This window comes from Trachemys scripta, chromosome 14, assembly GCF_013100865.1.
Source record: "Trachemys scripta elegans isolate TJP31775 chromosome 14, CAS_Tse_1.0, whole genome shotgun sequence".
In the NCBI taxonomy this organism is placed as follows: domain Eukaryota; kingdom Metazoa; phylum Chordata; order Testudines; family Emydidae; genus Trachemys; species Trachemys scripta.
Window position 1 is genome coordinate 22,831,534 of NC_048311.1, and position 24,655 is coordinate 22,856,188.

The following is a 24,655-nucleotide window of genomic DNA, read 5'->3' on the forward strand; positions in this document are numbered from 1 at the left end:
GTGGGAGGGAGGAGGGGGCGGAGTTAGGGCGGGGAAGGGGCGGAGTTGGGGTGGGGCTGGGGTGGGGAAATGGGCGGGGCCAGGGCCCGTGGAGGGTCCTCTTTTTTTATTTGCTAGATATGGTAACCCTAGTTTTAACTCTTGTATGGTGATAGGTTTCAGAGTGGTAGTTGTGCTAGTCTATCAGCAAAAACAACGAGGAGTCCTTGTGGCACCTTAGAGACTAACAAATTGATTTGGGCATAAGCTTTTGCCCAAATAAATTTGTTAGTCTCTAAGGTGCCACAAGGACTCCTCGTAGTTTTAACTCTGTCCATGCTAACTAGCTAAACTGTATTTAAGCATGGTTTAAAACTAGAACAACAAATGCAGTTTCTAGATGGGGCCACAGAGGGGATAAACATTGAGTAGGAAAAATTAGGGGGAGGAGGGGATACAGACTAGAGAGAGGAAAAAATCTAAATGTTTTTTTAAAATGTTACTATACAAAACTCAGCAAGACATTCAATTTATAAAGTTCCTGTTTTTTGAATGGGAAAATTGAGATTAAAATACTAATCTCTGTTGATTTCATTGTGGAACAACAAAAATGAGGGTGGCTGAAAGGATTGACCTATGAGGAAAGATTAAAAGAGCTAAATATGTATAGCTTGGCTAAGCAACAGCAGGGGATGAGGAACATATCTGCAGTGTGGAAACATAGAAGAGGGAGGATTATTACTTAAGGAGGCACAAGGAGTTTGAGTATTGATGATGGGAAGAAATTTAAATTGTTTAGGTTGACTGCTACGAAAAAACTCCCCTAAGACAGTGAAACATCTCCAAAAATAAGTAATGAAAGCACTACCCTTTGGAACATTTAAATACAACATTGGACTAAACCCTGGAGCCAATATTTTAGAAAGTGACTAGTGATTTTAAACATCTCCATTCCTGAATATCCAACATGAGACACCTTAAAAAGGGCTTCATTTGCAAAAGTGGGTGCTCAGTTCTTTCTGTAAATCTGGCCCCTTTTAAGGTCTCACAGGTTGGGCACCCAACATCACTAGTCACAATATTTTGGCCTGTGCCAATCTGGGATTCCGCGACAGGGGAAATCGTCCCCTGGGCAGCTATGTTGGTTTTAGAACAGCTCTGCAAAGGCTTTACTAAGGCTACTCTGAGACTTTGCTTATAAAAACAAAACCAAGAAACTGAAAACCTGGCTATTTGAGTTAACTGAAACGGACTGAGAAAGCCCAGTCCTCTTCCCTTCCCCCCACCTGAACAGCTGAGTACACATAACTACAGTGAAGTCTGAGTAAAAGCAAAATCTGCAAAAAAAAATCAGCGACTTAGCAGATGTGGCCTAACGATATAGTGAGCTGATTGCCTAAGGTGGCCATTCCCTATTGGAAATGGTTCCCAATGCAGGTGTCCTATCAGCCGTTCCTCAAAACTTCAAAAGAAGTCAACTGCATCCAGGTCAGTTGATCCTGGAATTTAATGGTGATGAAGGAAGCTACTTGACCCTTTGCTTTCTGAGCTGACAAAACCTGGGTTCTTCACTGCTTCACCAATAGGTTTGGGCATGAGGGGAATGACTAGATTGGAAAAGTATTCCCTATAAGGGTAAGAGACACATGGGCAAGAATTAAAACTTGACCTGTTCTAACATCTATAGTCTCTGCCTGTCCTAAATTTGTGGCCTTGTCTGAATATTATTACCAACTTCTGAATATTGTGTTGCCTTGTCTCAAAGATCAGACTCAGTGGTAGAATAATGCAAAATATACTGAGGACTACTCTTACAAATGGCAAGCGCTTGGTGAAAATACTTAGGCTTACTCATCAACCTAACCTTCCTCCTCCAATAACATAATCTAATTGTAGAGACTGACAAAAACAGGGGTGGCTTGGGGTTTGCAAAAGATTGTCAGTCAGGTTTTGTAGAATCAGCAATAGCTTGGAACCAGTTTCCATTTTATCTGAACTCCCAAAGCTCCTAGTGGTTTGAATAAATGGTTCTGGTTTTGATCCATCTGTCTGTCCAGATTTTCAAAGTGCATTTCATTTGCACATGTGAAAAGATGCCTACCACTGGGAAGCAAACATAGAATATGCAATGGCTTGATTACATTGAGCGTTACTGCTCTGTATAGAGGGGTTCTGATGATGTGGGTTATGTAACTGGATTGTTAATGCTTTTTATATGTTGGCAGAATTGAAATTAAAAGAGGAAATTATTCTCCTGATGCTCAACTCTAATCCCCATCTGTCTGTGTTTTTACTTTTCTGCACTTGCAAAGCTCCCTGATCAAAAGGTCTTGAACAGATTCCAGATTTCCAGTTTAGTTTGCTTATGCAACCAAAAATATTATGGCAGAATTTCCTAGGGGTGATGAAGCATATATTTTCAGTTCCTCTGATTCTCTCAGTCTGAGGATTGCTAAAAATGGCAAAGATTTAGCTCATTTCATAGTGTTAACACCACAACCAGCCTTTTTTATTTTAAGGGTTGGGGTTTTTTTTTGTTTTTTTTAAGATAGATATAGCCTCAAGTTTTGCAATGAGGCAATATGGTCAGAAACAGAGACTTGCTGAATGTACCTTATCTTTCAGCAGAAAGAAAAGGGCCCTGTCTTAATACAGCCAAGGCAAACAGGAGACTAGTCAAAAGTGGAGATGGAGCCTGAATTGCAAACTGGGGAAGCCGGGACACACAAAGTTCAAGGATATTTGGATCTAGGGCTCACACAGATAAGGATCCAGGGCTAATAGAGATAAGGGTCAGCTGCAAGGCTGGGGATGGGATCTGACCTTCATTATGATTTTGGTTGTACTTGGACCCATCCTTAGTTGAAAATTAGCAGGCCCATTGACCTGCTTAATCTTCCTTCCGCTCCTGCTACCCCCAGCCCTTTCTTTGGTTTTGGAGACCTGTGTTAGTGCTAGAGTTGCATGGCCATTGCCAGGCTTGCTTCATGGGTGTTGATGGGAATCTTACTGTGGGTTTTCCATGGAGTTCCATATTTTGTGCTTGGAATGAACTCAAAGCACAGCTTTATTTTGGTTTGGTGGTGGATATTCTGCTTAGGAGTGGGAGGAGGATGGCAAAAGGAGCAAAGAATGTGAAAGGGGGAAATTAAGTGGGACAGGGAAAAATCATAAAGTGTAGCAGAGAGCAGGGCAGAGAGAAAGAAGGAAAACAAGAAGAAGAGAAAATCTACTGAATAATAGCTATTATATAAATCTCTCTCTTGCAACACTGGTTAATCTCATTAACATTAAAAGTGCAGGGGAAATGCCCCCTGAGGTCTCTTTCCGACAGTAGTACTGTTGCTATTGCAGGAGGAACATCCAACCCTGAGCTCAGAGGTTGGCACCTGCAGATGAACACCTTTCAATTCACCTCTCATGTTTGCTGTACGTTTCTAAAGTGGGACAATGGGGACAATTAATACCATTTCGCATATGAGGACATGTAGGAGGATAGCCAAAGCTTGCAACATTTATCCACACAGTCCAGGATCTCAAAGTTGGAGCAGATGGCAGGAAGGATGTCTTGTGCTATTTGTATTAGGTGTGCAGTTAATAAAGAGATTTTTAATACAGAAGAAAATCTTTATTTTTCCTTGCATTGACATGCATGCCCATTCACACACTGTGGCTTTCAGTCTGTACTTATTATCGCAGTTATGGATATGCCGGACAAGAATATGTAGTGGGACACATCTTCATAGCCAGTGCAGTCATGTTTCTGATGTCTGTTAGATAACAGGCTTTCTGCTGCAATTCTTGATTTTAAAAGTTTGAACCACAAATTTTCTTTCGAAAACAACATCCTTAATTCAGTTAAGGAAGGGCCAAGAGATTACATATAAAACCACAGAAGGAAAACATTACTAACAGTCCATGAAATCTGAGTCGGCTACCATATTTAGACCCTGACACTGCAAGTGGATCTTGATGAGTGTCTCTGATGCCTGCCCAGAGCCCTGTTGACTTCAATGGCACGTCACATGGGCATTGGGGGCAATATCAGAGGCCTAGTTATTATACCTACTAATAAATAAAAGCTGTGTACTACCTGAAACCACTCGCCTAGTTTCAGGATTCACTGGAATTCAGATCAAGTTCACTGAAAGTTTGCAAATTGTTTTAACAAAGCTGGGCTGATTTTTATGGTTTTGCACTGTAATCATGTTGCAATTGGTAAGGTCACCCTTCTTTAGCAGTTATACAATGTGGTTTCTCTTCCACTGAGTTGAGTTCTTTACTTCTTTCCACATTCTATCTAAAAACACAATGAAAGTCTATTTCATCATGTGCTTTATCCTCACTCATTGCTTTCCTATTTTTGAGTTTACTGATGGTTTTTCTAACTTTTTCCATCTTAATATTTCCTAAATCAATATCCAGCTCTAGTGCTAGGTCATCATGTATTTGTAGTAGTTGACTAGGACTTGGTCTATTTAAAACAGCCTGAAAATGGTTTGCCAACTTTTCTTTTGTTCTTCTTCTGTATTAAGAGTTTCCATTTGCATTTTTAATAGGGGATCCAGTATTGCTAACGTTTCCTGTTAGTTGTTTAATTGTATTAGACAAGGTTATAAAGTCACCTCTTTGGCTAGCATCCTCAGCCTCTTGTAGCACTCCTTTTTACCACTGTCTAGAGCTCTGTATTCTCCTTGCCACTTGTTTGTCTCTTCACGACTTAGCATCCATGAATTTTTGCTTTATACTTCTTTTCCATTACTGCCAAAGTCCATTCTTCCCTTTAAGATGGTGGTGGTGTTTATTAAAACTTTCTTAGTACATTTTAGATAGCACATTCTGTTTTTCTGCAGAATATCAATGTCGTGGTTTTCTTCAGTTTAACTCCATTAGAACACTAAACCAGTTCTTCAGTTCAAGATGAAAAGCACTTCTTGTGTTTGGGTCTTTTAATTGTGCCCTGTTGATGCATGGTCTTGACCCTACCATCTGCAATAACTGGAGAGGAATCATATTACTCTCAGTGCCTGGGGAAAATCATGTGCATCATCATCCCGAACATATCAAGAAACAAATAGCCCTTCAACTTCGAGAGGAACAAGCAGGATTTCGACCACTGAAATCATGTGCAGACCATATTGTTGCTCTCAGACATATTATAGGACTAAGTGTGAGGTGGAAAACACCTCTTGTGATAAATTGTATAGGTTTCCAGAAGTCTTTTGACAGAATACACAAAGGCAGTCTCTGGAGAATTATGGCATAGTGCAGGCAAAAATAATTGGAATTATCAAGAATCTACATGATGATGCTGAGTGTACAGTCAGCGATGGTAATGTCTGCAGATGGTTTGCAGAGACAACTGGAGTAAGGCAAGGGTAAATTATGTCCCCACTATTCTTTGCACTGGTCATTAACTATGCCATGAGGAAAGTAACCACAGAAGGCAACCAAGGAATTTGTATGGACAAGTGATAAAGCACCATTGGATGGCCTCATTTTTACTGATGACCTTGTTCTGATTAGTTCAACACATTACATAATGGAAGCTTTTGGCAGATACAGCAAAACAAGTTGGTTTGTTCATCAACAAGGGAAAGACTAAGTATACGGGCATCATTAGAGTGGATAAAGAAACACCAGAAGAAGTAAGTCACTTTACCTACCGAGGGAGGTGCGGTGATGGTGACATCATGCTAGATAACACCCACCACCATCCCAAAAAAGCAACCAACTTTCACATACTTGAAAAGATTTGGAAAAGTAGTATGATTGGCACAGACACACAATTTTTTTTTTAACACTGGCATCATGTCTGTTCTTTTATATAGAGCAGTCTCACAAATCTACAATAGAAATTATAAAAAGATCAACTCATTCCAAAGTAAATGCGTGTGGAATATCTTCAGAGCTCATTAGAAAGAGTTCATTACAACATCAGAAATTCTCGGTAGAGCACACCAATCTACAGAATCAAATATGGTAAGAAGACAACGAGGGAAATATTTAGGTCATGCTTTAAGGATGCCACCAACATGACTTCCCCAGCAAGTGATAATATGGACACTACCTGGAAAAAGAAAAAGAGGGGGCGACCTAGAGAAACATTATGCAGAATTATACAGAAAGAAACCAGATCCATCAACATGACACTCAGAAGCCTGAACAGAGCAGTACAAGACCAAAATAAGTGTCAGAAACTGGTGGATGCCCTATATACCTAAAGGGTGCAGTAGAATAAAAAATAAGAATTGGAATTTAGTTGCTTTGTGGAGTTTTGATTGTTTCAACAGAGTTTCACATTGAGATGTCACATTCACTGCAACTGAACGCAAAGAAAACATCTACATGAACCTCTGAAAAATTAAAACTTGAGTTTTGCCTGGTTTTCTTCTGTTGCAATAACTTGTTAGTGTGCTGTCCAGATGGCCACCTAAGTCTTGACCAATTTGGATGATATAAGTGTGTTGAGAATTCACTGCCATTGTATAACCCAGGCAATACTGTCATAAGAAACACCAGTTATGGAAAAACCTAGCAGATTTTTCTATGAATATAATATTGAGGAGTTTCCAAAGGACATGGAAAAATCCCCAAAAGCTAAGGCAAGATATAAAAGTGGAAATACCACAGGCGATTCTAAATCCAAAGATTTCCCATACACAGGTAAAAGCTTGGCTCCACCTCTACTTTCTGCAGCAATTTTAAGTGACTAATGAATAGAGCTGAATGGAGAATGATCATTCCATTTTGTGGATGATTTTGAGACTTCAAAAATTTTCATTCTGATTTGGAATTAAAACAAAACTTTGAAATTCTCCAAAGCTGAAATCTGAAAAAGAAAGAACAAAACGAAAACCTAGTGTCTTGTTCTGATATTTTGCCATTCTGTGGCAGCCTGCTGGGATTTCAGGCAGCCAGTTCCCAGGAGTCAGGGCAGCTAGCCTGACAGAGACTTTTATGAAATTTTCCCTTTGCCCTAGCAGTGCTGCAGCTGTGGTGTTTGGCCCCTAAGCATGTGCTTAAGTGCCATTGACTTAACTGTGCGCATAACTTTAATTGTGAAGCGCTTTGCTGAATAGGAATGGATTTAAGTCCATGCATAGTCTTAAGTGTATGCTTTGGTGCTTTGCAGAATCATCCTGAAGGATAAGTGCATGCTTTAGCGTTTTGCTCAATTGGGGCCCAGGTAGTACTCAGAACCTAGTACAAGGTCTCCAAAGCCTGGCATCTTTCACAAGAGGTAAATTCAAAACACACAGTTAGAAAATACAGTTCTAGAAAGTGGTTTAAAAAAAAAGTCTAGAGAAGAGGAAGAAAAACAACCCCTGAGGAAATAATTAAACTGAGGGCAAGACATCTGTGGGGTTTAAAAAAGAAAATGTTACTAGTGCTAGTTTAGCATTTGGATACGGATGAAAGATGCTTTAGATACAGAGAGCTGATTCTGGTTTTTATTTTTTTATTTATTTATTTAAGTTTTATCACTGATGCCATTGAATTGCTGCTGTAGGGTCAGACAAGTTCTGCCTCACACATTTAGCCCTCTGGTAAGGTCCTGAAAGGAGGCTGTTCTGCTAGTGAAGAATGTAGGTTTAACTGCTGGTGATCAATGCATTCTGGGGGGGTTTGTGCAATGAAAAGGGTCACTGATCAAATGTTGCTGTTCTCAGCAGCGAGCACCTGGTTTATAAATAACTCCAGATATAGTTACCTCATGACCTTCATTTCTCAGCACTGACAAACCAACTCTGAGCCAATCAAAAGTTATCATTCTCACCCACTCCCTGAACAAATAACACTCTGTCTTATGGACTCCTAACCCAACACATCTGTGATAATGAGTGCCCTCTGTAGGAAACCAGCGTGTTTACATTCAGTCTGCACAGTCTCTTTGGTCAGACACTGCCACGTACAAGCAAGGTGAGTGGTGCTGGTCTTGAGATGATTAAATAAAATCTGATCTTTCACAGATGTACACTGGCAGTGAGCTTCCCTAGGAAAAGATATCCAGATCTGCCTTCTTGTGTACCAATAAGTATTCATTTCATATATGCTGCATTCTTAACTTTTCACTATTTGGTAGAAGGTTGGCCATATATACAGGCTCTTGTCCTGTACAGTATATAAAACGTGACATACAAGACTAGCAATCTTTCATGTAATTTAATGCAAAATAGTTCCATTTAGACTGATTAGACACGAAATTCACCAGTGTTTTATAATTGGTTTCATATTTTACATGCTTTTTATGAAAGATCAAGCTATTGTAAATGAGCACTTGCCACCTCCATCTGTGTACCATGCAACACTTTCATAATGGAACTAAAACAAGAAGGCAAAAATCTCTGGTTACTCACACTTCAAAATCTCAGGCCAGGTTGTCAGAGTTTCAAGCAACCCTGGGCTGATGTGGAGCTTGGAGGGAAAGACTCGGTGACCTGAAACGAAACAAAACGTGGCTGTTCCAGGATTTGTTTTAACCTAGTACATAATGTTTGTGTAGCAATTGGGTCAGTAGTTAACTCCTGGCTGGAAGAAACCCTAATCGGTTCTTCCAGCAAGTTAATTTCTGTACCGTATCTCCTGACATAAATAGGCAAGGTATAAATACCTGCAGAATTGTCCCAACTTGGGGGCGGGGAGAAGGAGGGCAATTAGAGGCAAAAATCATGGGTCAAATTCATGTCTTGACATGTGTCCTCTTACTATGACGTGCTGATCTCTTACTCTTTCCTGTAATACTATGGGACTAGGACTCTGATATAGGCTTAGGCAGAGGAAGAATATTTTTATTTCTTTAGAAAGAAACTTGCATTTACTATTATCTATTGCTTGAATTCATAGCTAATAACTTATCTAATCTCACCATTCTTCTGACTGAGAATTGTCTGCCAATAGATCTGTTTTCTAAAAATTTGCTTTAGAAATTTTACCAAGAGACTATTATGAAAAATTCTTGGTGTGGAGTTCATTAGTGAGTGGTTTGTTGTGAATATTTGATATTATCAAAATGATCTTTGTGATTGGTAACCCTAAACTGCATGTTATGTTTCTATTCCTTGACTGGCTGGACATAAAACTTAGAATTGGGTTTTCTTGCATGGATGCTTGTGGAATGCAAACTTAAATTTGCCTCACGTCAATATTTTCTAGTATTCGTTTTAAAATTCACTGCTCCCACAAACATCCTGTCAGTAAACTTGATCACTAGACTGTTTTGTGAAGGCAAACACAAAAGGGGCCTGTTCAGTCAGTTATTTAAATATTCATGGATTTCTTTCAGTAATCTCTATTAGGAGCAAAGTAAATTACTTATGTACATTTTTTCACATTTGCCATAGTAGAAAAGTCCCTTTTACACTTTCTTATGGAAAATATTTTGAAAACCATACTTCTCAGGGACAGCAGCTCTGCTTGTTTAGTGCATGTTACCTGACTCTAGCTTTTCAGTGACGGTGTTTGTAGGGGTCATATGCATGACCCCTACAAACACAAGTCTGTTTCATAAACACATCAGCTCCTGTCCCCTACCTGATAATGTAGTCCATCATCCACATCATCTCTGTTAACAAACTGATGGCTGTTAAGGTTATATTATAAATAGCAAACAGAATAACTCTAAAGAAAGCTTGTGTAAAAATAAATCTAACATGAGCAAATGGAGAAAGAAATACACAGAACAATTGAAATGTAGTATCAATAGAATGGCTTTGAAAGTTACAGGCGGTTACAGGGTTTGTGTTTTAAGGCTTTTTGCTAATGCATATGCTTGTTATATGTGGTTAATCCCAGGTCAGGGAATCTTTACAAATGGGCAGCATAGCTGAGTGTGTAGATCCACCGTTTGTCAGGGTGAAATTAAAACCCTTTCCCTGAAAAGAGAGCTGCAGCAGATGGCAGCTTTTCTTTCTGCTGACATTTCTTGAAGGTTTAAAAGCTTTGCTTTATTTTAAAATGCCTCTTTCAGCAGAGGCAATGCTCACTGACACTTATAAACTAACATGAATCTTCTCAAAGTTTCTAAAAATCGGTCAAGGATTCCCTTCCTCAAATGGATGGAATCCAAGATGGATAGGGACAGTCCCCATAAATCATAGCAACTTTGCAAGTCATCTCTGCAAGACCACGACACTTTCCGATAACTGCATTAGACAATTGTCTTTTTATTAATTGAGAAATACAGGGTAAAAATTTCAAAATGACCAAGTCCCGTTTTCAAAAGTGACTTAGGAGGCCAAGTCACTTGAAAATTTTGCCCTCTGTCAATTTCAGACTAGAGTTGTGGTTTGCTCTAGAAGTGCCACGATTCTAACAAAGAACCTACAAAATCAGTTCATGACAACCTCATTAGTGTTTTAAGTGTAAACCATAATTTGTGTTCTCACTGTCTCTGGGTTTGACATTCAACCCTACATCATATTGATCTGCTGCTGCTAAAAAGTGGATGGCCATCTAGGTATTAATGGCATAGTATTTTGTTCTGCAATTTAGAAACCATTTTTAACTGTGGGACTTCTTGAAATATTTGGGATCCCCAATGGGAATCCTAGCTCACCTAAAAATGTTTCAGTCACCGCTCATTTTGACCATTCTGTAAGCCCTAGAGGTCTGACAGATTCAGCAGGTTTTTCCTTTGCTAGCTTGCCAAAGTAGATGTCAGTATAGAGATCCTGTAATTTTCACTGATTTGTAACTTTCATTGCTTGCGCAGGGATCAGGTAAAATGTTGGCAGAGCTATGGAAATATTTACACATTACACTGACTAGATTGTAAAGGATGTAGTAATAAATCATTTAAAAATGACCAAACCGACAGTATAAGTTGAATTTCTTACACAATCACCACTAAATTCAAAGACTTACCATTGTATGGAAACATCACACTGTAGGTTCCTCATTCTGTTATATCCTGTGGAAAAAACATAGTTTTGATCTGATTTTTGCATGTCTGGAACTACTGTGTGACTGCATGGGACACTTCATGTTTCTAAAAGAGCAAAATTTAGGATGCTGAGGTAGTGCAACAAGGCTGCCAAGAGAAGAGGCATTTTCTTTAGCCTGTCTCCCTCTAGGTCACTAGTTTTTAATCTCTCTCAGCCTGGCAGGGACCAAAAACTTGCCACAATCGGATGGCCGTTTGGCAGTCTATATGAAATGTGGTGTTAATATCTCACCAGTTCCTTGGGGATGGCTGTCCATATCAGAGAAACTCAGGGCTAGGGCTACAGAGGTGTTTTGTTTGTTTGTTTTTAAATCTGTTTGAAACTGGTATGGTTAAAGCGTTATAACCCTTACAGTGGATGCTGTGTGGGGTTTTTTGTTTGTTTTAATATCTGTGTGACAATATTTTCTACATGGTGGGAAAATTATACTAAGATGTCATATCCCCAGAAACTAAACAGTCCATTAAGGAAATACAATTGTTTGTTCTCTGCTACAATCCTGGATAACTTTAGTCGGGGATTATGCTTCCTTTTCAAAACATTCTTCCTTCCATACTTAAAAATGTTGCTCCTGATAATATTCTGTAATGAGAGGTTGCTTTTCTTTATAGGGTGATCTCATTTAAAGTCAGTTCTGGTTTGATGTGGCTAAAAATTCTGGGCATTGCTATCAATGCCTGGTGCCACTAATCATATTGGTGTATCTCCAAGTCTAATTCTGGTTATTTTATATATTTTTATATGTATAAATATATTTATACTAAATAAATTTGTTAGTCTCTAAGATGCCACAAGTACACCTCATTATTTATACACTGTTTCTACTAGTTTGATGGGTGAACATCAAAGGGTCAGAGTTCAGGCTGTTTGGATGCTTATTTGAACTATGCAAACCTTGAATTTGCAAAATTTGACTCCAAACCTCACAAGAAGAGGCTCTCATAGCAATAACTTTTGACTGTGGTGTCTAATATACCTTTAACACTTTGTACCCCTCAGGCAGATCCCTACTCTTTTCCCTGCCATGTTGACAGTCAATGGAAAAAAAATTTTTTTTAAACAAGCCTTAGCTGAAATCTAATGTTAACACAGATAGCCTGGGGAAAAACTAGACTCCAAGGGGCAGTTTACAGCTGAGCCAACACAGAGCAGGTGTACTAATTCAGAGTGCACTTGGGTTGTGGCTTGCATGTTTGCCAGCTCTTGCATTGTTGCAGCAAAATAATGCTCAACCCACATGGGACTATTCACTGAAAGGTATTACGGCCCTACAGTGCAGGAGAGGGAATTCACACAATTATTTCCACACTACCATTCTACCATGATGCTAAATTGCACAGTAAGTCAGTAGCTAGTAACTGGTCTCTATTAGAGCTTGGGGAAGCAAGTGAACAACTTTCTGCAAAGCTTCTTGCATGCCAGGCATTGCCCTTTTGTTTCATGCCTGTCAAGTTCAATTTTTCTACCAAATTTGACCCAGTGGTGCTTTGCTCTATTTGCAACAAAATCAGTTTAACGCTAACTTTTGATTAAGTGATCCCATTTCCATGGGGAGGGGAGGAGGATAGCAGAATGTGTCCAGCTTGAGGGTGAAATTTTCAGTTCCTGATTTCTCAGACCTCATCTTTCCTATGGTCTGTATTTTGCAGGCTGCCATATCTCTGGGGCACAGTGGGAGTACTGCTACAAGAGCACAAGGACGTAGCTAAGAAGCCTGCTGCTCTGCTTGGTACCGGAGATCAGGCCCTCCAGCTAAAGGACTCTGGCATACCGGATTGATTATTGTTGATCAGAAGAAATGCCCCTGCTCTTTTTTGCAGCTCCGTTCCTTGTTTCCTTAGTAACTCTTGGTAAAAGTAAATGCACCTGAGTGTAGTTTTAACAACGTGAAATTTCTACGTACGTTGCCTGATCCAATTCCACCCACTCTCAGCATCTCCCTCATCTTCCACGATAGACCTGCCATTACACACTATACGGTACGATCACTAGCAGAGTGGGTGCAATCAGAGACTGAGAAGCATGTTAACAAAAGTCCTGGCGAAGAACAAAAATAACCCCCTGCCAGTCACCATAGCAAATGTTGCTCCCGAGAGATAGGGAAAAAATTATATACTGAGATGTATGTGGCGTAAGCCTGCCCACACCCTGTGTGGGAAGGGGCTTTAATAGAGCACTGAGAGCCTGCACGTGGGTGGAGAGAAAAACAAACGTTAACGGTTCCTTTTGTTGTCCTGGATAGCACGATAGAGAATGGAGAGTGAAGGGAAAGCTCCCCTTGTTCTGGAGAAATACAGACTCATTGTGATCTCTGCAGAGACTAGTAAGCTACCACACTCGGTACTAATTTTTTTTCTAGGGTTACTTGGTCCTGTTTCAGTACCGGGGGCTGGACTTGATCGCTTCTGACAATCCCTTCCAGCCCCACATTTCTATGATCTACTGCAGCAACATTATGGGGGTCAGTGTCCCTTTGAGACCTCATGCTTCACTCCCCTTTCCAGGAAAGGGTTACGCTGAATTGTACTATGCCCCTGCATACATAATAGCACCAGACATAGCTGGGTCTGCCTTGCAGGTAGAATGTCTGATGGTTGCATTAACGGCTTGGGAACTGGCTGCTAAACCAGACACATGCCATTTTGCTTAGAGAAGCAGAAACTAGGAGGGGCTTTGTATCCTCCCTCCCCGAGGTAGCAGCAGCTGGACACCGTGACCAGACAGTGTTTAGTGGGAACCTCTGAGCAGGACCCCAGTGGGAAGGGAAAGTACTGGACAGGTGGATTGCAGTTTCACCCAGGCAACTAAAAATACAAAAGCTCCCCTTCCTAGAATGGGCCAGACTTCAGGGACTGAAGCTAGGTGTAAGTATATGAAACTAGGGCTCCAGGAGGCTGGAAGGGGCCTGTAAAGGTGGTCCCTGAGCACCCTCTTGCAGCCCTGTGCACTTTAATGTCACCAATGGAGCGGCAATACGTTTCAGTTTAACAGCTCAGGGTCAAGGAGAAGCCAGTACATATTAAAAAAATACCATCTCCTTTTAACCAGGTGTCAGGCCAGGAATCCTTCCAACACACATTTCATCAGGCTCTGGGTTCACAGCTCCTAAACTTATAGTCTACATCAAGTCTCTGAATCAGATTAGGCTTGTCTCCAGGTACCTGAGAGAGCACCTGACTGCTACAGCCTGCTAGGTTCCTCCTCTCATTCCTTGTTCTGTTTCCTGTTCCTGTTTATCTAGCTCGGATCCCAGGGCAGGGTGGCCTTGATTATCCTCAGGCTGTCCACTCCAGCCTGTTCCTTAAAGGGGCAATACCTTCCCCCCCCCTCTGTTGCACTGTTTCACAGGGCAGTATAAATAAGTCACCACATTAGACAAGCACACGTCGTTGGGACATGTGGTTGCATTTAATAACTTGAATTGTGTGCAATCCAGTTTCATACTCAAAAATTGAAATTAGGAGTGGATGCCATGCATCCTAGGTGGGGAGTGAGGGGTACTCCTGGCATTCCCCTGAGTTGGGATGCTCACTGAACGCAGAGGGCTTGCAGGCACAAGTTCCCAATCAGAAACTACAGCTGAGGAGGAAAAATAGTCATGGGAGCAAGGCACTAGACTGGGACTTCAGTGAGCTAAGTTCAATTCCTGGGCTTGCTGCAGGCTTCTTGCATGACCCTGGCTAATCATTTTTATTTCTATTGTGGTAGCATCTAGGGGCCCTGATCACGGCTCAGGGCACCACTGTGCTCGGCATTGTAACATAGTGTCTCTGCCAAGAAGTGCTTCCAGTCTAACTAAGGGCTAGTCTACACTAAAAGCGCTTCATTGGTGCAGTGGTGCCGCTGTAGCACGTCTGGTGAGGATGTTCTGTGCCGATGGGAGAGCACGTTCTCATCAGCATAGTAAATCCACCTCTGCAAGAGGCAGTAGCTATTTTGGCAGGAGAAGCTTTCCCAGTGACCTAGCGCTGTCCACACTGGGGGCGTGTGTGGCTTATTCACACCCCCGAGCGACTTCAGTATAACTTAAGTAAGTGGTAGTGTAGACCTGGCCTATGTCACTAACTCTCTATGTTCATGTACTATGGGGATAAAACCTACCTCCTAGGATGATTCGGAGAGTAAAGCCACAAATACTCCAGAGGTGTTCAGATGTTACAGTGGTGAGCACCATTAAGAGTAGCTAAAATGTTCATGTTGCAAAGCTGCTATTAGGAAATCTCCCTATCCCTGTTCAGACACACTCTGTACAGTATTGGATCTTGGTCACCCAAATTCAGCAAGAAGTAGGACTACCATTACCTTGCCTTGCCTTCTCCCTTTGCCAGGAATAAATGCGATGCCCCCTGAAAACTCGTATGAATGAACGTCTCATAAATTTTGCACTCAAGAAAATCTGCTTGTATCCTGTGGTCATAAAAAAGAAATTAAATCTGCATATAACATTCAGGAACCTGTAATTCTCCTGCACAGCTTTATGCCTACATAAATCAGTGCCTGTCATGAATATTGCACGGTACCTGCAGCTGCTTGACCCGCAGGATTTTAAAAAGATAAATAAAATGAAAACAAAGCAATATTCACAGAAAGGCTTCACAAACCGCACCTGCTTTTTGAAAGCTTGAAAGGCCACAAATAGCAAACGAGGAAAGGCACAGAACGTAAAGGTCTGTTAAAGCCTAAAGGTTGTGTATATATTTATTTTCCTCTTGCAACAGTGGGAGAGTGCTAGGACTTCTAATACATGGAATATTCTCCAGAGGGAGGGTATTGTAATGGGGAAGAAGGCATGATGACTATCAAGCCTTGCAGAGGGCAAGGATCTATGGGGAAAGCTATTCTACAGATTTTGGGGAGAGGGGATTACTTGTAGAAAGAGCTAGTCAGGAATTCATCGTTGGAACGTTTTTCTTCAGAAACTGCCAATTCGTCGAAGCCAAAATTGTTTGCAGGAAAGAATCTGTTTTGACAAATCTCTCAATTCCAAATGTTTTGAGAAAAAGTTTAAAAAATTGTCTAAATGTCCCATGTTGACAGTTCAAAATGTTCATTTTGTGCTTCAAAATGACTGTTCCAAAATTTTAGTTAGGTTTTTTTTTTTAACACTATAAATTAAAATCAAAATGAAATGCCTTGATTGACATGATCTGAACATTTTTTGGATTATTGGTTTGTGAACATTTTACTTTTTATCCCAATTCAGGGTGGGAAAATTCTTCAACATCATTCTCATGGGATGGGGAAAGCATCCTGCTTCGCTCTAACACAGGCACCTCCTCTGTCCTTATCTTTGGATGCCAAGATTCATGCTGCTGGCTTTTTCCTCCAAGGTTGTGACTACCCCTTACTGCCTCAGGAGGCTAGAAAATATACACAACTCTCCCACGCCCACTAACTCTCCTGCAGATTTCTACAAAGAAAATCCAGTGGGTTGGTGGGGATCATAGTGCATAGACGCCCTGTTCTGCCGTCTCAGCTTAAATGACTCGGTTTGCTGCCCCTACAAATTTCACTCCCAGAAACCACAGACTTGTGTAGATGGGCACCCACCAGCTCTAGGGAAGGAGAAAACATGCCTTTTTGGCTCCATTCTTCTCCCTCCCAAAGGGGTAGGGGCCTCTCAACCCTTCCCCATCCTGCTTTGTTTTTCTCATTGTCTTCTAGTGTATGAGAACCCAAGGTCCTTCGACAGCAAGTTCATAACATAGCAAATAAATGCAGCTCACACACGTGGCACCTTGGGGAAAGTACAGTAAGGGTTTGGAATAAATTATGAGTAGGTGAACTGGTTCAGAAACAGCATGAACACTCTCTTCTTGCAAACTATTGTTCATTGTCAGGTTCAGTTTGGGTCTGGTTTTATGTAAAAGCTTCAGCAATACAGGTGCTGTATTGAAAGTTTGAAATAGTTAGCCACAGAACTTAAAGCAGAAGGCAGGAGCAGGGCAAGCCTCCCCCATGCTGTATCACCAATATGCCTCTATCATAATTGTCACCACCGCATACCCACTCAGCCCTACATTTTTCAGCTAAGACTGCACAGGGGACAGTGTATGGAAGGAAATTAGGCAGGGAGCTCAACTGGTGCCAACTAGACTGAGCTCCAAACTCATCACCCCACAGGCCGCTGCTGAGTCATTGAAATGCAGCAATTTTTAGTTTGATTCAGTCCAGCAGGAAATATTTTCTTTGTAAACTGAAATGCTCTGGTGCAAGATAAAATCAGTCTCCCATTTATTTTTTTCTCCTAAAAGGAAATACACTATTTGTTTAATCTTAAAGGAGGAATTCGGCACATTGGTTTTTAACAAAGTTCTGTTTTGAGACCCTTTTTTGTTGCACTGAGAACTGGGCCCTGTGTGATGAAAGTACACAATCCCACAACCCCCCCGGAAAGAGGCTCAATTGATTAATCAAAGGGCTGGGAGTCAGGAGTTCTGTTCCTCATTCTGTGTGACCTCAGGTAAAGTATTTCACTTGTGCTTGTTTTCCCATCTGTAAAATGGGGCAATAGCTTAACCACCTTCATAAAATGCTTTGAGATCTACAGGTGAAAGAACTCTAGAAGCTGCAAACAGTTTCTAGTGCCATGTTAATCTATGGTTTACACAGATTTGGTCCTTGTTATCCTCTCATTAAATAAAGAGGATTTAAAAAAAAAAAAAACACAACACACAGCAATCCCATTATTGTTTACTCACATCCACACAGACTGTACTTTCTCCTATAGCAACCCAGAAATACAACACATTGTGCTCTTTTCTGCATGCTTTGCTGTACTGCAAAATCCTGCAGTTTTAAACATTAAGCAAAGTCTTTGTATTCTAGCTGATGCGTGCTATTAAAAGGGTACTGAATGCTTTTTCCACTGGCATTAATTGAGTGAAGGGAAAACAGACTCCAACACTGTCATATGGTATCAAAATAATTAGCTCGGCTATAAATAGGTTGGCTTGTTCAGGTTTTTTTTTTTTTTTTTTAAGGCTGTAACTGAAAAGATTAGTGGCACATCACTGTGCATGTAACTGCTTTCTGCAAGGATTCATGAATGTTAGTGCTAAAGAGGGAAAGTGTATCCTCAATCAGTGATCCTAAAGCCACACAAAGAATAGTGTATTAAATAGGACAAATAACAAGTCAGACATGAGAGTGGGAAAGAGGTGTTGGCTAGTGATTTGAGTGCAAGGCCTTGTCGACACAAACTTACCCCAGTTTAACTAAAAGTTTGGGTTTTTTTCCCCAACCCAACTTTAGTTAAACTGATGCAACCCCCTTGTAGGGAAACACTTCGGTTGAAGAATGCATCCTATCAAATTATTTTACATTGATTCCTTACCAACTTCAGCTAAAATATAGGGCACTCCTAAAATGAAATAAGTGTCTACACAGGAGGGTTCATCAGTTTAATTAGTTTCTAAATCAGCTTAGTTTAAAAAAAAAAAGTGAAACTTTCTTGTGTAGACAAGGCCAAGAATGGCAGCTAGGAAACCCTTATTCTAATCCTGGCTGTGACTAATCCTGTCCTGACCTTTATATCCTTGAATGCTGATTAGGGTCTGTCTGTACAAAGAATAGACTAGGGGGGGAAAGTGTTTAAAATACCACCTTTTACAACTGTTAACTTTGTGTTGAATCTAGGCTCCCATTAGTGACAATCAGCTAAACTGACTATAAAGTTGTTTAAACTGCGTCCGTCCTAAATCATGTTTCAAATTCTGTTGGCCAACTCATTTTTTAAAAAGCACCTTTGCCCCCAATCTATTCCTAGTGTAATTACACATTTAAACTGCCTGTCCATTTCCTCCTCTATAACATGGGGGTAATAATACTGACCTACTTCACAGGAATAAGGAAGACTAGTGACTATTTTAAATGTGCTTTAAGATAAAGCATGTGAGTGCTAATTGTTTTATTAATAAAGCTAAACTTTCAGTTCCCATCTAGCTTTCATGTTCTGCATGTAATTTGCAATTACTTTAGTTAGAAGATGCCCTTGAAGCTCAGTGGGTCTGCAGTAAAGCTGAATACAAAGCAGCTTGTGTCAGTCTACAGTTCTGCTTTAAAACTACATGCATTCCCCCCCCCCCCCCCCCCCGAAAACCATGATGTCTTGTGACTGCAGTTCTGTGGTAAAATCTTCTTTAACTTATTTTGAATAAGGCAGCTTAAATTCTAATTGCAGTTGCTCAGTGTTTAGGATTGCACAACATATTGGGCTAGAAAGTAGCCAAGCCACGCGTTTAGGTGTGTACCTTGATATACACATTTTCCTCCCCCCACAAATTATCCAACTATTCTTTAATTTATCAGAAATTTATCAGAAACCTAAGACTTTAGTTGTTACTAAGGCTAGGTCTACACTACCCGCCTGAATTGGCGCTCTTACTCCACCAGCGGAGCTGGTAGTAAGAGCCGCCGACGGGAAGCCGCAGAAGTCGATTTTGCCGCCATCCTCACAACGGGGTAAGTCGGCTGCGATACGCCGAATTCAGCTACGCTATTCACGTAGCTGAATTTGCGTATCTTAAATCGACTCCCCCCTGTAGTGTAGATGTACCCTAAGCTACTACAATGGCCACAGAATTTTATGGCACCCGTTTAGACTTGGGATAGAAGTCTGCTCCTTCTGCTTTAAGCTAAAGGAGAATTTTTCTCAGCTATTACCAGGATAAACCTGGAGTAAGGCCCTACTTCATTTGTGATATTGCGGATCCCGCAATATTAGGCTTTCACCACAATTTGATTTTAATTAGCTTACTTTGCATAGTCCACAGTTTTGCATACAATTTGAGTATACAACTAGTACTGTACTAACAATCAATGCCTGTAGAATGTAGAAGGCTAAAGTGACTGGACTCAATTTCTACTGCAGTTGTGTTTTAGTCTTCTGAATTTTATATTGTACCGGTCACTTTTTTTTTAAGTGAAAAAAATACAATTACAGCAAAAAGTCTGGTATCAAAAATAAATAAATAAATAAAAATTAGCAAAGAAATTAGCAAAGAAATAAAAATTATTTGAGTGTTTATTTCATTCCAGCAAATTTTTCTTAAGCAAATAGGTTTACTCTGGCTTTTCCAAATTACCACTATTAATAAAGGTCCATTATTACTTTTCCATGATTTTCCATGTCTTGTCCGCAACTCAGCTGGAGTTATTTGGAGATCATCCCACAATTCAAGTAGGGCCTTAGTCACGAGTCTATCTGTGGGTCTGAGATTTTCATAGTAGCCTAGGGGAGTTAGATGTCTAACTCACACTGAAATTCAATGGGAGTTGGACAAAAAACCTCTGCTAATCCCTTCTGACAATCCTAGCCTTAGTACCTGGTAATAAAGACACACTGGAAAATTACACAGAAGGGGAACTGTTTCTAAATAAGATACTTTCCAGAAGTGTTGGCCACCTTTTTAGGAGTAGTCACATTCGATCAAACCATTAGTCCCTCAAGCCCAATAGGAGGGGAAGTTTGATGCAGTAGTTAGGGCATTAGCATGGGATTTAGACCACAGTCAAATTCCCTGCTCTGCCACTTCCTATGGCCTGGTCTACACTTAAAAATTAGATCAACCTAGCTGTGTCACTCAGGGGGGTAGAAAATTTTGCACCCTGAGCGCCCTAGTTAGAGCGATCTATCCCTGTGGTAAACACATATAGGTCCACAGACTAATTTCTCCATTGACTTAATCCACCTCCACAAAAGGCGGTAGCTAACTACAACAACAGAAAAAACCCTTCTGTTGATGTAGGAACCATCTAGGCTATGGTGCTACAGCAGCAGCACTGTAACTATGCTGTTGTAGCAGCTATCATATAAACATGGCCTATGTGACCTTAAGTGAGGCACTAGTTTCTCTCTCTTTGCCTCAGTCCCCCATCTGTAAAGTGGAATAATAAATAGCACTCGCCTAACTCACAGAACTGCTGAGATGATAAATACATTAAAGCTTGTGAGGGACTTGGATACTACAGTAAGATACTACGTATAAGTACCTTAGGTAGATACAATATCCTGTTGTGGGAAGAGGCCAATACTTGATGCTTCAGAGGAGGGTGAAGATGCCAAGCCCCCAACCACTAATGCTCATAAGTTATGACCCTAAGTACAGAGAAGTAGAGATTGTTCCATTGATTTCAAAGGACTTTAAATTAGACCAGGGGTCGGCAACCTTTCAGAAGTGGTATGCCGAGTCTTCGTTTATTCACTCTAATTTAAGGGTTTGTGTGCCAGTCATACATTTTAACGTTTTTAGAAGGTCTCTTTCTATAAGTCTATAATATATAACTAAACTATTGTTGTATGTAAAGTAAATAAGGGTTTTAAAATGTTTAAGAAGCTTCATTTAAAATTAAATTAAAATGCAGGGCCCCCTGGACCGGTGGCCAGGACCAAGGTGGTGTGAATACCACTGAAAATCAGCTTGCGTGCCGCCTTTGGCACGCGTGCCATAGGTTGCCTACCCCTGAATTAGACCGATAGCCAGTTGTACAGATAGGGGTGAAGAGGATTCCTACCTGATCCCATTGGCAAATCAGTTTACATATGGAGGCATGGGATTTGAATACACGTCTTGTAACTCAGATCCATATACTTGCCTTTTAAAAAAAAAAATTGTTATTTTAAATCCAGCTGCAGTATCTGGCTCAGTCTGAATTCATCATGCTCAACAGGTTTAGCATTGTTCTTTTTAAATTTGACTATTACAGGAGCAACCAGAAGTCACATAAGAAATTCATGAAAGGAGCCCCATTGCTGGTGATGTTTGAAATGAGACCAGATAAAGCAGTAGAAAAATATACTGAATGACTCAGCAGAGGAGGAAAAAGAAAATCAGCTGGCAAAGTTTTTTAAGGGACACTTATTACCAAATAAGAAAATAATAATAATAAAAAAAACTAGTTTCCTACTTCATTCAACCCAATCCAATGAGCCCTGGATGGTGCCTGACCTACTGAAAGCAACTTTTCCCACCCACCCTCATTTCCCAAGAAACCTTCTCCTAAGAATGGCTTTAAGTACCTGTGCGACCGGAAAGGAGAATTTGAGCTGTAAGTAACTTTGTTCTCTGAGGTATGTTCTCATGGCCTCGATCACCATGGTGTCTGCCCGTTCCTGTACCCACAGGGAAGGAAGGACTAGATGGGACCTACTAGGCCATTTTCATTTTCTAACTTCCAGGACTGTATGACGGAATGAGATACAAGCTAGGTTTTAAGCTCAAGAAGGGCCCAACATTGCAAGCAGTGGCACTGCCAAATTGCCATAGGCACAGCCATATGAGCAGATGCAAGTGTGCTTGTGAAGGATAAGATGATAGTGCAGAATCTAGACTACATTTGCTCTCAGACACACTTGTGAATATGTTGAGTTCTTTGGTATATGGTTTTAAAGCATAAGCAGGTGAAGCTGTTCCCAATCAAAAATGGTGGTAGGATCACACTGAACAAGAAGCCAGAGGATTATGAAATGAGACAGACAAGTGTACAGAAATAGATCGCAAGCATTCTTAAAGGTTAGTGGGTTGATTTGTCTCATTAAAACATCCAATGGAATGGAAAGCTTCATCTCAGGGACTCTGTCTTCTTAGGTTTGGGACATGGACTACGCTGCCTACACCGAATGATATTTCGGAAGCGCCTATGGATAACTAGATTAATCATTTTATGTGAGTCTACGTGAGGTGCTCCAGAAATCCCTAAGTGTTGAAATTATATTCTACTGTCTCAACAATACAGGCCCTGCTCTGCTATTAGTATGAAGGACCAGTGACATCCAGTGGCAAGTTGGAGTGACTGAATTCCTTACAATTCTGCCAAAGCACAGGTGCTTTATTTTCACATGGGTCGATAACAACTCCGTCCCATTGTTTTAGAATCATTATTTATTAAACATATCTTGTCTCTAGCTTCTTACTCCAGGCCCACTTCTGTGGTAGCTGGGCACCTACTGAGCATGCTCCATTTACTATTCTTGTGAATTACATATAGTTCTATATTTGTTTTAACTTTGGTTGCATGGGTACGTCAATGTGAGCTCTGTTGGGAACAATGGCCATAAAACTCAAAATTCTCTAGCAATGACGTTCCACATAAACATAACCAGGGAGAAATTTGACCTTGGGAGAGGCTCTGTGCCTAAAATACATGACTTGGTTAAGGATACTATGAAACATTTTTCTAACACTTACGGTACAGAACAAGACTGACCACTCAGCTATAGTACTGACTTACTTTAGAGTGAGTGAAGATTGCTCTCTCTCTCTCCTTCCCTCCCCCATTTTAGGAAGAAATTCTGACCACTGTACAAAGATTGTTTACCAAACCTCCAAGAACTTCTCTTAAAGGTCCAAGATCACTAACCGAATGTAGGTGTGTATTGTAAATTACATTTTGGAGAATGCTGTATTTCAAAAACAGTTCCTCCTTTTGCTCACTGCCTAGTTCTGGATTCCCTTTTCCTTGCAAGAGTTGATCTCTAGTATTCACTTGAACTACAGATGCAATCCTCACTGAATGAGTGACAGAATAAATGTCATTTATAGTCTGGGTGGGAAATATTTGAACTTGGAAGCGGTTATTAGCAAAGTTTAAAAAAAATCTGAAATCTGTTCACAATGTTGAAAGTACAGAATAGAGAATTATTTTGTTTAAAATACAAAGTAATTAAAAAAAACATAACATGGCTTGTAACAGAAGGGACAATATGAATTGCAGATCCTCTGGTAACTTTAATATTAGAGGGACCTTTATTAAAGAGAAATAGAAAGATTTACTGCTTGTGTTTAGATGCACTGAACTCTGAACCCCTCTGTGTAAAAATAGATCACCGATAACCCTTAATAAGGTTGTGTATTTACTGTAACCCATAACTTGCATTACGTCAACTGTACTTCATCTCTCTGTATCTGCCACAATCTTTTACTCATATACTGTCAACCCCTGGTTAATAACAAAGCTAAAATTAAACACACCAATTCGTAAGAGGATCAGATTAAATATTGTCACCAGCAAAGTTTAGTATCGTTAAAAGCTGTCTAAAGACTCTAATAGTACCAAATATGTGGACAGTATTATTTAAAACAAAACATTGAGCTACTCGTTTTCCTTTATACACACACATTGGGCATTGTCTTTCTACCACTGAGGTCAATGGGAACTCTTCCACTGTCTTCACTGGGAGCAGTATTGTGCCTATTATGTATCTACCTTATCAGAAGGATTTTTTGGGAAAAAAAATTGTATAGTGTCTAGGCTTCCTATTAGAATGAGATGGGATGGGCTACAGGACCCTCCTTCAGGAAACTCAATTGCCAATGACAAACCCAGTATTACCAAGCATTCAAACATGAGTCAGGTTGGAAAAACCATGTGGTTTTAAAATATGGTAAAATTTGGTGTGGTTTTTTTCTTTCTTTTGAGTCTTTAGTGTGCACTCGGGTCACCTTTTCAAGCCTTTCTCCCCAAATGAAGGCTAGAATTTTTAGATTTTATTTTATTTAAACGAAAGCTGAGGTTCACACTTGACTCTATGAGCTGGGAACTGAAGACTCATGATTTTAAAACCATGAGTTGGCAATACTGTTCAGCCACTGCCCAACTAGCCTAAACCTGGAATATTCTTTAGTTCTTTTTTCACCTGGGGAAAATACGTTGTTGATACTAAACTACTGAACATTCATAGTTCAACTGTACAGATATCGTTACTATATGGCTGTGTGAAAATACCCAGT

At 40.3% G+C, this 24,655-nt stretch overlaps 1 long non-coding RNA gene across 1 annotated transcript in view; it reads right to left on the reverse strand.

Annotated features, from left to right (window-relative positions):
• Window positions 1–8,418, reverse strand: part of LOC117887532 — a 20,719-nt gene extending 12,301 nt beyond the window's left edge. Inside the window, exon 1 of the long non-coding RNA XR_004648177.1 lies at window positions 8,340–8,418. This is a non-coding gene — a long non-coding RNA (uncharacterized LOC117887532). The remainder of the gene's footprint in view (window positions 1–8,339) is intronic.
• Window positions 8,419–24,655: the final 16,237 nt, after the last annotated feature.